General features: G+C 38.0%; 1 protein-coding gene and 1 pseudogene across 2 annotated transcripts in view; one reads left to right on the forward strand and one right to left on the reverse strand.

Moving 5' to 3' along the window:
- Zcchc11 (zinc finger CCHC-type containing 11) overlaps positions 1–12827 on the forward strand; it is a 136457-nt gene that overhangs the window by 104245 nt on the left and 19385 nt on the right. The gene's annotated exons all lie outside the window — the stretch shown is intronic.
- On the reverse strand, positions 1727–2404 carry LOC101565136 (annotated as a pseudogene).

Here is a 12827-nt window from a genome sequence, read left to right on the forward strand (position 1 = left end):
TACTAGACTATAATATACAGAGCAGTATTTTTCCTACTTAAATATTCTGTTCTCTTAGTTGGGAATGATGGCACATGTCTATAATCCCAGCATTTTAGAAGGATGAGGCAGGAGGATCTGATTTTAAGATTGAGCTAATTTGGGAATTTAGTAATTTAGCAAGATGCCCTTCTCAAAATAAAAAAGGGCCAGGTATATAGCTCAGATCAAGGACCTAGATTCAGTACTACTACAGTTCCCAAGCAACAACAAAAACTTTTTATCGTGTCAGGAAATGAAGTTCCAGTGAGTATGGAATGAGTAACTAGCCAGTTCTTACCCAGCAGGTAGTTCTCATCCTCATCCTGTGTTTTGTCTTATTACTGGTAAACACACCACTCAGAAAATTTTTTTATCAACTGGTTCTGTTCTAGAAAGTGTAGATGATGACACTGATGAGCAAAACAAAAGCTCTTTCTAGTTTTGAGTCACCATTTCATTTACATTAGATTCCATGCATGAAGAAATTTTACCCTCCTATTGGGTATGGCTGCAGTCAGTGGTGTGTAATACCAGCACTTAGGAGGCTGAGGCAGGTAGTTAACTATGGTTTCAAGGCTAATCTGGGCAACATTGTGAGATGTCAAAAAATAAAGAAATTTTACCCTCCTGCACATGTACTTGTGTATAGGGTGTATATAGCTTTACTACATGCAGTGAGATCAAAGTATCCTTACAATTTCTTATTCAAGGGACATATTGTTATTTGGAATAGAAGAGAGAAAGGATTAATTTTACATTAAACAAGATATGAATAATTCTAAAATGTTCATATCTCTGTACCTAAATTATAAATTCCTTCATACTTTACAGATAATTGTATATTCCCCAGTTCACAGCAAAGTAGAAATGAATTATATGGAGAGTTGGAATGTACCTAAAGGTACATGAATGACAAAAAAAAAAACAACAAAAAAACAAAAAAACAATTCTCAAACAATCAACATCTGTGCTCTTTGTAATTATCTTCCTCCATGCTAAATCTAAAAACCACTAATGTTTTTGTTTTTGAAAATTAATTGAGATATTTAATAGACAGTGCAAACCATAATTTCATCTGAGTATAAATGTATGCACATGTTTCCAGTGGGTTTATCAACAGTTTCACTTGCTCTCAAGAGAACACATTAATTTTAAATCAAGGGCCACAAACTCCAGAAGACTGGGGAGGTGGGAATGAAGAGGGAGTGGAAACACAGGGGCCAGTCCACAGGGGACAGAAACACAGCTCTCAGGAAACCAAAACCAGCATTATTACAGCTAAAGACACGAAAAGCCTGTGGCTTTTAAAAAAATGACATTCTGCCAGTACGGTACAAGTCTTACAGAGATGTGCGACAAGTCAACTGACTGAGGACAGAAGCTACATTTTCAGATCATTTCAGTTGCAAATGGTCAACCCTTTCCATTGAGGACTCAGCAGTGACGTTAGCATAGTCCAGAAGTTCAGTGTTGGATTTGCAAATGCAATTTATTTTACAGAAATTCGACATTATAAGCAGCAGGCACCTCCCCCCGCACCACCGGGCTCAGGCCATGCTATGCGAGGTGAGCAGCAATGCAGTTAGATTCAAGTGCAGCGGCACTGGCCTGCACTACCCTGCTCTCCTGCCTGCATACACGCACCTGCCTGCCAGCCCACTGCTACGCAGGTCATCAGAGTCTGGGTCTAGCTACTCTGGGCCAATCACATGGTTCCAGCCCAGTTCTTCAACTCCTTCATGTGTTTGTCTTTGTCTTCCTCTTCCTTTTTCTTGGTGGGTTTGGATGGTAGGGCTATTGAGAGAAAATTTGGTAGAGGAACTGTTTCGGGACCACTGATCTCTAGCAAATTCCTGCCAAGCACCTCCTGTTCTAGTGCTTCCAATTCTGCCATGAGCTCATCCTCATCAAACTCTTCTCCAAACCCTACAAGTTTGGAAATAGCTGTGGAAATCTCCTCTGTAAGTTCTTACTGGTCAGCAGTATTCTGCATTAACTCATCAGCTTTATTGATGTCCATGTTGTCGTGTGCAGCCTTCATGCATGGCCTTAGCAGTATAGCCCATGTTTTTGAGCACCTCAGTGTTGGTGTTCTCCAGGGCCTTCCACTGGAACTAAATGATGGACAGTGTGCCATCAATCTGCACCAGCTGCTGCTTGTACCGCTTCTTGCACTTCAGTGCCTGGAGGGCCATGTGCTTGTTTTTGGTGCCAAGCTACTTGGCAGCTGTCAATTCTTATTCAGTTTTCTTCTCCGGGAACTCTTGTTTTTGTTTAACACCTCTTCCGTGTCCTGCAGACACTGGATGGTCTCCTGGGGGGTTGGACCGCCCTTGCTGGCCTTATCCCCACCAGCCCTGAACAGCTCCCCAAACACCAACATGGTTTCTGCTTGCTGCGCCTGCCTTCGCTTCCCGCTCTGGATCAGCTAGGCTTGGTCCCGGCAGCTGTTCCTAGCCCCACTGCTTCCTGCTGCTGCAGGCCTGTCCTCCGCCTCCATCCCACAACTGGCCCAGGTCGCACCACCTCCCACAGGCCCCCACTCCCAGCCCAGCCTGTGTCAGGTCTTTTCACTGTTGACAAAAGTTTTTCTTTTCTAGAATGTCATATGGCACGTAGCTTTTTCAAGTTGCCTGCTTTTGGTGTGTAATCAGCTTCATGGTACTATAATGAAATATGTAAAGCAATTAATTTGTGAAGAAACATGGTTCAGGGCCGGGGAGATGGCTCAGTGGAATAAGCGCTTCCCTGGCAAGCGCAAGGGCCTGAGTTCAATCCTGGTTCTGCAAAACAAAACAAAACAAAACAAAACATCCCCAACAAGTTAGAAATGGAAGAAACATGGTTCATTTTGGCTTGTGTTTCTGGATGTTCCAGATCAAGTGGCCCTGTTTCTTTGTGCTTTTGCAGAGGATAGCTATCAGACTGGGTGTGTAGAGCAAACTACTTACTACCTCATCAGCTAGAACTCAGAGATGGATGCCTCCTACTCCCCTTCAAGGATCTGCTCCCAGTAACTGAAGTGCTTCTCATAAGGCTCCACTTCATAGTACCTCTCAGTAGGACCACATTAGTGAGTAGGCGTTTAACACTGGAACCTTTTGAGAGCATTATCTATATTCAGATTATAGTACTCAGTAATACGGATTTAAAATCCCTTCAAAAACAGGTGTGGTGATGTAAGCCCATAATCCAGTACTCAGGAGGCTGAGGCAGGAGAATCATGAGTTCAAGTCTCAAGCAAGCCATTAAAACGATCCTGTCTCAAAAAAGAAACTATCACACTCTTACCTCAAAGTGGCTTTGTCATGTTGCTTCCCATCAGCAATGAGTTAAAATTCCTGTTGTCTTATATTCTCACCAGCATTTAATGTGAGCATTTTGGATTTTGACCACTCTGTTGAGTATATAGTGGTATATTATGGATTTATTCACTAATTTATTGAGATAGGGTCTCACCATGTAGTCTAGGCTGGCTTTGATTTCACTGTGTAGTCTGGTCTCAAACTCTAAGCTATCTTCATACTTCAGGTGTTGACCACCCACTCCCACCCACTTCCTTTACAGGCATGTACCCAGCCCATGGTTGTTAATTTGTAGTCCTCTAATGACCAGTCACGTGGAACCTTTTTTTGTTTCTTTTGCAGTTTGATTAAAATATATGGTGAATATTTAAAGTTTAAAAATGCAGTAGAGGGGCCGGGGAGATGGCTCAGTGGAATAAGTGCTTCCCTGGCAAGCGCAGGGGCCTGAGTTCAACCCCTGGTTCCACCAAAATAAATACATACATACATACATACATACATACATAAATATAAAAAATGCAGTAGAAGACATTGCTATTAATCTCCTTTGGAACACTTCCCCACGATTTGAATACACTTGATCCCATCATTCTTGGCACACTTTGAAGCAGTTCTGGGGGTCATTGTCCCTCATAAGGTGTGATAAAAACAGCCAGTGAAATTGGGTGTGGTGGCATACACCGGTAATCACAGCAATCAGGAAGCTTCGGCGGGAAAATTGCCGCCAGTTTGAACCTATCCTGGGCTACATAGTGAAACCCCATCTCAAGCAAACGCAGCAAACAAAAAGTCTAATGAATGCTGCCACTGAGAACCACCCATTGAAAAGCCAGGCTTATAAAAACAAAGTGTTTCTGTATCCACCTTATTCACTGAGTTTGGCACTGTGGGACTTCTAGCTCTTTCTCAAAGTCAAAATGACCATGAAAAAAACACTTCGAATTTATTTAGTTTATTAAGGCAGCTGTGACAGTGCAATTAACACAGAGAATAATTCTAGAACTGTGACCCCCCCCCATTTGCTTTTAAGACGAAGTCTAGCTGTGTAGTTTAGACTGATCTTGCACTCACTGTGTGGCCTAGACTGGCCTCAGACTTAGTAATCTTCCTGCCTCAGGCTCCCGAGTGCTGGGGTTACAAGTGTGCACCACCACGCCTTGCTAGAACTGCTTTAGGAAGTGGCATGAGGGGTGGGATAAGTGTGTTTGAAGCAAGGAAAGGATTAATGGTAATGTCTCTTTCCTGTAGTGAATTTTAAACTCTTTAAACATTCTCTGTATTTTTCAGTCATATTCTATGCTTGTTTGTCATTTGCATATCTTCTTTGATGAGGTGTGTGTTAAGGTCTTTGTCCCATTTTTAAAAACTATTTTCTTACTGATGTGTTTAAAAGCGTTGTTCTGAAGGCTATCATAGGCCAGGTAGCTCAGCGGACTAAAGTGCCTGCTTAGGCAGACACAGGGTCTGGGTGTTTGATCCCTGGCCTGCTGTGCCGGCCCTGCCCCTGGGGTGCACTGAGACAGTGAGTGAGACTGGGCGTGGTGGCGCGCACCTGTAATCCCAGTGCTTGGGAGCTGAAAAACAGGAGGATCACTACAAGTCTGATCTGTGTAGTGAGACCCTGTAGATCCTATACTAAATACATTTTTAAAAAGTGTCCTGTATTTTATATAGTAGTCTTTTATCAGATTTGTCTTTTGCAAATATTTCCTTCTGAAATACAGCTTGTCATTTCATTTTCTTTGCAGAGAAGAACTTTCTAACGAAGCTTGTTCATGGATCATACCTTTGGTGTTATGTCTAGGAAGTTATTGCCACACTCAAAATCATTTAGGTGTTCTTTTTATATTACCTTTTGGGAGTTTAATAGTTTTGCATTGTATATTTAGTAGGAGTAGGATCCATTTTGAGTTAACGCAAAAGATAGCTGTATGGAGTGCCTTTTTTGCATATGAATGTTCAGTTTTAGCACTGTAAATAAAGATCAGCTAACTATATTTATGTGTGTCTAATTTTGAACTCTCCGTTTTGGTGCCTTGATCTATTCTTTTTTTTTTTTTTTTGGAGAGGGGGTTACCAGGGATTGAACTAAGGGCCTTGTGCTTGCTGAGCAGGCACTTACGCCACTGAGCTGTCTCCCTGGCCAAAATTCTTAATTAATTCTGTTCTTTTTCCTTTTCTGTTGTTTTGTCTTTCTTTCTGGCAGTACTGGGGTTCCCTAGAGCTTTTGCACTGAGTTTATATCCCAGTCATTTTTTATTTTGAGATAGAACTTCACTGAGTTGCTAAATTGCCCAGGCTAGACTTGAATTTAGAGTCTTTCTGCTTTAGCCTCTCGGAGTGCTGGGATTACAGGCGTGTGTTATCACACCTGGTTCAAGTTCTGTAAATCTTGATTTTGGATATTTTTAGTTCTCCAGTTTAGTTTTTTCCTTTCAGTGTTCTGTTTGCTATTCTGTGTCTTAACTTAGCTTTTCTATATGCATTTTAAAATCATTTAAAAATAACTTACTGGGGTTTTGATTGGAATTGCATTGAAGAACTGACGTCTTGACATATTGTTTTTATCCATGAATGTGGCCTACCTCATTTATTTCTTTCACATTTTTCCTTATGTAGATGACACACTTTTTTTTTTTTTTTTTGAGACAGAATCTTCCCTTTTATTTTGGGGGTGGCCTCGAACTCATAGCAGTCATCCTGCCTAAGCCCCCGGGTGCTGGGAATACAAATGTGTGTCACCATGCCCCACTAGGTGCTATATATATATATACACACACACACCACACACACACACACACACACACACACACTTTTTTTAACAGTTAAATATAAGTAATTGTAAGTAAATATAAATGTTGTGTTTTTAACTTCAAATTTTACTTCCTTTTTAGCTTTTATTGCTTATATATAGGAAAGTTGAGCTTTCTGTATCCTGTGTCCTGTGACCTTGTTTTTATTACTGGTTTCTGGAGATATTTTGTTGCTTTTTTGTAATTTTCTAAATAAATGATGGTGTAATATGTGACTATAGATAATTTTAGATAGATAATTTCTTCCTTCCCAAACTTTATACATTTTTTTTCTTTTTTTATCCATATTGTATTAGCTAGGATTTCTGGTGCTGGCATCATCTAGTAATTTCCAATAGTGAAAAGAAATGGTGAAAGGGTATGTCCTTGATACCTTTCTACATTTGATTTTGGTTGGGAAGTTTATAATCTTTCCCCATAATGTGTCTTTTTCTGGGCTTCAGTGATCTTCCCACTTAGCCTCCCAAGTAGTGGGCCTATAGGTGTCTGCTATTGTGCCTAGCTGTATTTTTTTATTTTTTATCATGAATTATTTTGTCACGTGTTTTCTGCAGCCAGTTTTGTGATCATGTGAACTTTCTTTTTCATCCTGTTAATGTGGTAGATTATATTAATTGATACAATCAATAATTAATGTAAACCAAGAGTACATACTTTGGATAAATCTCACTTGCTCTTGGAATATAATACTTTTTATGTATTGTTAGATTTGAGTTACTGATATTGAAGATTTTTGCATCTTTATCATTTTTTTTTTTTTCATCTTTATCATGAAAGATATGGTCTGTGCTTTTCTTGTGCTGTGTTTGGGTTTGATGTTTGGTTTCTGGTTGTGTAAAATGATAGCAGAAATATTTCCTTTGCATCTATCCTCTGAAAGAGATTTTTGTAGAGAATTAATGTTACAAAATCTAGTGGTATCTCTTTTGGAATGTTACTGATTGTTGTTGTTGGTCAGTTTGTTTAATAGATACTGGCATATTCAAATTATTTTTTTTCTTCTATAAATTTTGATTGTGTCCTTTAAATTCTTCCACTTCATCTAGATTATCAAATTTGTACCTATAGAATTGTTCTTAACACTGCTTTATTATTTTTTAATGTTGATGAAATCTACAAAAATAGCCCCCTCTTTATTTTTGATAATAATTTATGTGCCCTCTTTTTTTCAGAATTAGAATATCTGAAATTTTTAATCCTTTCTTTATAGGTTACTAGATTTTTTTTTTTTTTTTTTTTTGCGGAACCGGGGATTGAACTGAGGCCCTTGGCGCTTGCCAGGGAAGCGATTATTCCACTGAGCCATCTCCCTGGCCCCCTAGATCATTCTTTTATTAATAAAACTGTAGAAAATTTATTGCGGCCACTGCAAATATAAGATGATGGCATGTGCCAGTTTTCCAAGAGTCCTACTTTGCACAATGTCTAAATGCACTGCTCAGGGTCTCTGTTCATACTTACTGGAATCATTTGCAGATTTTTTAATCCATAGGTTGCTTTTCCTCTATTTCTTTGTAGATTTTTTTGGATTCTTACAGAATGTTTTATGGTCCTTAGGGTATTCTTCAGCTAGGTCAACCTGGACTAAGTACTCCGGCTGGGGGTCATTCAGCAGTACTAGGAGGGACTGGGTTACTTGATCATTATTGACTGGCTTCTAGTTCTGAGCACTACTACCAGCATGCAAAGCTGCCCTTGTTCATTAATGTTTGGGTGATACATTGTTTTAAATGTGATCTGGTGGTCACATTTGAATGTGTACTGTGTTGAAAAGTTGATTTTGATTCTGAAGTCCTCTTAGACAACCTGGCAGGGGCCAAGTCAGTAAATTAGGTTCATCACCCTGGATGTTACAGAAGATTTTTATTCCACATTTGCAGATCTTTTCAAGCTCCTTCATCAGCCCCTTGCTGGCTGTCATCTTAGGTTTGGTGTTTCCGTCTTGGGTCTTGTGTTTTTTTTCCCTTCCTTAGTTAAGTCTGATTGGTGGTGGGTTTTTTTTTTGTTTGTTTTGTTTTTTTTTTTTACAAAGTTGTCTGCTATAGGATATTTAAACTTTACTATCAAATAATTAGGCCTGCTAAAGCAACACCAGTCTTATTTTTCTAATTGTTGTGTAGTCTGTAAATTTGGAAATCTTATGCATAATTGCTCTAGTAATATCATTTACCACAATAGTTTTTCTTTCTTTTTTCTTTTTGCTACAGTAGTATTTTTAACAAAAAATAAGTCATAGATTTTTGTGTTCGTGGTATAATGGGAAGGACAGGGTGTGATATTTGAAATTAGAGAACTATTTAGAATCCTAATTCTGACATTATGGCTTTCAACAAGCTTCATAACCTCCGTGAATGTGAGTTTCATCATAGTAAAAGATGTAATAATGGTATTATTTCATCATTGCTATATAAAACAGAGACAGTCAATGCCTTTTAATATATTTTGTACTAAAGTAGGCATTCATAAATAGTGTTGCTTTTTTGTTATTGTTGTTACTATGATCTTGGTTTTTGAGAGAGGATCTCACTAGGTAGTTCAGGGTGGTCTCAAACTCACTGTTTGGCCCAGGCTGACCCCAAATTCTCAGAGATCTTCCTGGCTCGGCCTACAGATTATAGGCCCAGCCTTTAAAAAATTATAGTCATCATAACTAGCAGTATTAACTAATATTATTGTAAAGATGTAGGTAGAATTTCCATATTCAACTTCAAAAACTGTTTTCTGCTTCAATGTAAGACAGTCCCTAGATCCTTTTCCATTGTAGTGATAGCTAGTTGTGGAGGATTCTGATATGTAAATAGACTGATGATACATAGATTTTTGGTTTTGGCCATTTGATTGTCATATGGGATCCATTTGTTCATTGTGCTGGCAACATTTGAGAATTGGTTATAGCCAGGATGGTGGTATATGTCTGTCATCTCAGCTTTTGGGAGACTTGAGGCATAAGGGTTGTTGTGAGTTTAACCTGGTACTATATAGCAAGGCTCTTGTCTCAAAAACCAAACAAAAAGGTATTGGCTTTTTCTTTAATGCATTTAGTACAGGGGATACAGGGTCTACAGGGTCTCACTACATAGATTGGATTTGTGGTAATCCTGTTTTCAGCCTCCCAAAGCACTGGGATTACAGGCTTGTGTCGCCATGCCCGCCCAGTCTCAATCGCCCTGCCGGGTCTCAATCAACATCACCCCGGGGGTAGGGCTGGTATGGCACAGCATGACAGGGATCAACCCTGGCACTTTGCCTGCCTAAGGTTATTGATATTGGTGTTAAAGTTAAGGTGATATTTGATGAATTTAATGAGTTCTGCCTTAATTTGTAACTGTATCTAACTTTTAAGTGTCTGGATTACTAAGTGTCATATATGAGGGTTTTGGTTTTTTGTTTTTTTTTTTTTTTAAGTTTAAATGATACAAAGTTTTTTTTAGGTCAGAGAACCTTTCCTAAATAGAATATTTTTGCTATTCTAGCAAATAAAATGTAAGAGCAAAGTTTCATGTGGAAGTTAATAATAACATTTAGAAGTTATTTTTCTCATTTGATTGTATGAAACGTGTTAAACTATAGCAGTGGAAAAATTAAAATTCAATGAATGAATCTTTTTTTTAGTTTAAAATGCTTTATTTTTATTTTTATTGAGAAAAAATATGAATGAGAATTTCACAGCTGATTAATAGGACAGTTTTGATAATCAGTACACTGTACATTGTTATCTTCTTAGTGGTTATCCATAGTACAAGAAGCAGACAGGATGTTCTGTCCAAACATTGTTAGTACACCTCTTAAATGAATGAATCTTAAAGATATTAGGCTAAGTGAGGTTAGCCAGTCACAAAAAGAGAAATGCTGTTTTTACCTGGTTGGAATAATCAAATTAATGGAGAAGAAAGTAACATAGTAGCTGCCAGAGGCTAAAAATGGAAAAATGGGAAATCAAAATTTAATAGAGCTTCTTTCTGAGGAAGAATGCTGTGACTAGGTCAGTTAAACTAGATATTTAAGATAGTAAATTTTGTTTATACGTATTCTATCACAACTAAAAAACTTATTCAAAATAGTAGGTAATAAGATATAATAAAGTAAATATTGAAATATTCTGTGTCACTTCTCTGCTACAGATATGATTGTCTTATTTGGTGAGTTTTAGAGGGAGGACCAGGTGCTTAAATGGAGTATGATTGATAAGTAAAAGAAAGAGAAGAGAGGGAAGGAGAAGAAGACAGACAGAGAGAATAACACTAATACTTTTAAATGCTAAAGCTGAAACACAAGGCAGGATTAGGCATAGTGTAATATGAAAGCTTAAAAGAACAGGCGAAATGTATGATCAGTGAAACACTTTCTAAGGCTCACAGGTCTACTTTTTTATGTGACCAGACAACATCATTGAGTTTGGATCATGATTGTTACTCAAAAGTAACAGTTCTCTTTAGAAGATTCAAAGTTTAAAAAAGTAGTTTATGGGCTGAAGAGATAGCTTGGCGGTCTAAGTGCCTGCTTGGCAAGTGCAAGGATCCAGGTTTGATCCTCAGTACTGTATGCCATGCCAGGCTCACCATGCCGGCTACCAAAACTGGCCTTGGTGTCCCACGCCTGTAATCCCAGCACTGGGGAGGCTGAGACAGGAGGATCATTATTAGTTCAAACTGTATAGTGAGACACTGCACCAAATAAATAAATAAAAGAAATTTTAAAGATGTAGTTTATATTATTTTTCACTATCTGAAAAAAAAATTTAAATGTTTTACAGAGCATGGAATATCCATAATATCTCTATCATTAAAGGTAGAACATGTATAATGTTTTTTTTTTTTTTTGAGGGTGTCTTGTTATATAGATTTTTTACAAGATATTTGTTTTTTTAAAAATTTTTTTTAAATTTATTTATTTTTATTTATTACATTTATTTATTGTGTTTGTGTGTGGCCAGCTCAGCCCACCAGGGGGTGGGGCTGGCTGGCATGTGGTGCTGGGGGATCGAACCGCGGTCCCTGTGCTTTGCCAAGCTTGTTTCAAGTAGGTGCTTTAGACCACTGAGCCATCTCTCCAGCCCCTTTACAAGGTATTTGTAATTGTCAGCTTCTCACTTTTATGAAATAACAACTGAGGCTAAATAAGTTTTCGCACCTATATTTTAAGTTACATAAACCTACTAGTTTAAGTCTCTGAAAATTTTATGTTACATACAAAATAAATACATGTAGATTAAGTGTTCCTTATACAGGGAACTTTGGTCTGGTTTTGGGGCAGTAGAGATTAACTGCAGCCTTTGGCCCACCCTGAACTCCAACTTGTGAATGAAATTGGAGAGGCCAGACATGTGGTTAATTTGGTAAATCACTCTGCCATTAGAAATGGAAAGGGAAGTGAGTAGGATTGCCTTATCTAGTGGTTTTATTTGTTATTGCTCTTTGAGACAGTGTCTCACTATTTAGCCTAACTGGCCTTGAACTCACTGAACCCCAGGCTGGCTTCCCATAGTGCATGATCTTCATGCCTCCAGGCTTGTGCCACTATGTCCCGCTGTATCTAGCAGTTTTAAACTTGTCTTTAGGTTTTAGAGTTCGTGTGTGTGTGTGTGTGTGTGTGTGTGTGTGTGTGTGTGTTGGGGGTTAGAGATGGTATTGAGGAGAGGAGTGGGTTAAAGAAAAGAGGTATGTTCACTCAGTCTTCTTTTAAAAGTGCCTCTGCTTTTGTTTCATATGTTGAGCTTCCCTGAAGGTTTCATTTTAGGAAATAGTTCAGTAGCTTAAAAGAAAAATAAAATTCATAAACTACTGATCTAAGTGATATAATCCTTAAGTTTCCCTTAGAAAACTAATCATTTGTGAGATTATTATCTTACCCCCAGTATCACTGTTCCATAGGCCTGAGAACCTATCATACCTTCCCTTATCTTTTTTTTTTTTTTTTTTTTCTGGAGGAGCTGGGGATTGAACTCAGGCCCTTGCACTGCCAGGGAAGCACTTACTCCACTGAGCCATCTCCCCGGCCCCTACCTTCCCTTATCTCATTGACTCACTTTCTTAAACATCATATTTCAAAATCAAGATTTATAATCTTTATGAAGATATCAGGGAACGCTGCTTAATTTCACATTTAACAAAATCTGTGTCCAAATACATTTCAGCATTGTCTGGTAAAAGTATTAGGTCTCCAAACAGTTTTATTGATTGATTTCGTTTGGATGCATAATATATCAATTTTTTTTTTGTTGATGTTTTTTTTTTTTTTTTGTTTTGTTTTTTTTGTTTTTTTTTTTTTTTTTTTTTTTTTTTTTTTTTTACTTCATTAATCTTGGGCTGGATGTGTTTAATAGGTCAAATAGATGATCAAATGACATCAAACGTGTAAATTTGGGCCTGGCGAGATAGCTCAGTAGAATAAGCACTTGCCTGGCAAGCACAGAGTCCTGAGTTCAGTCCCTGGTACCGCAAAACAAACAAACAAACAAAAAACACATGTCATTTGAAGAATCTAGTGCACTATGAATATCCTTTCAGAGCTCTGGCTTAATGACATTTAATTTCTTAAATAGTAGTGTAACCAAAAAATAGCATTCTGGCTTGTTCCTTTCAGGAAGATTTTTCAGTATGTCTTCTGTAGATAAATTTTAAAGAGATTTGAGGCTCTGTAGGACTTTTGGTAGAATAACTTGAGATCTGATAATATATATATATATATA

This window comes from Octodon degus, unplaced genomic scaffold (assembly GCF_000260255.1).
Source record: "Octodon degus isolate 3935 unplaced genomic scaffold, OctDeg1.0 scaffold00107, whole genome shotgun sequence".
Lineage (NCBI taxonomy): Eukaryota > Metazoa > Chordata > Mammalia > Rodentia > Octodontidae > Octodon > Octodon degus.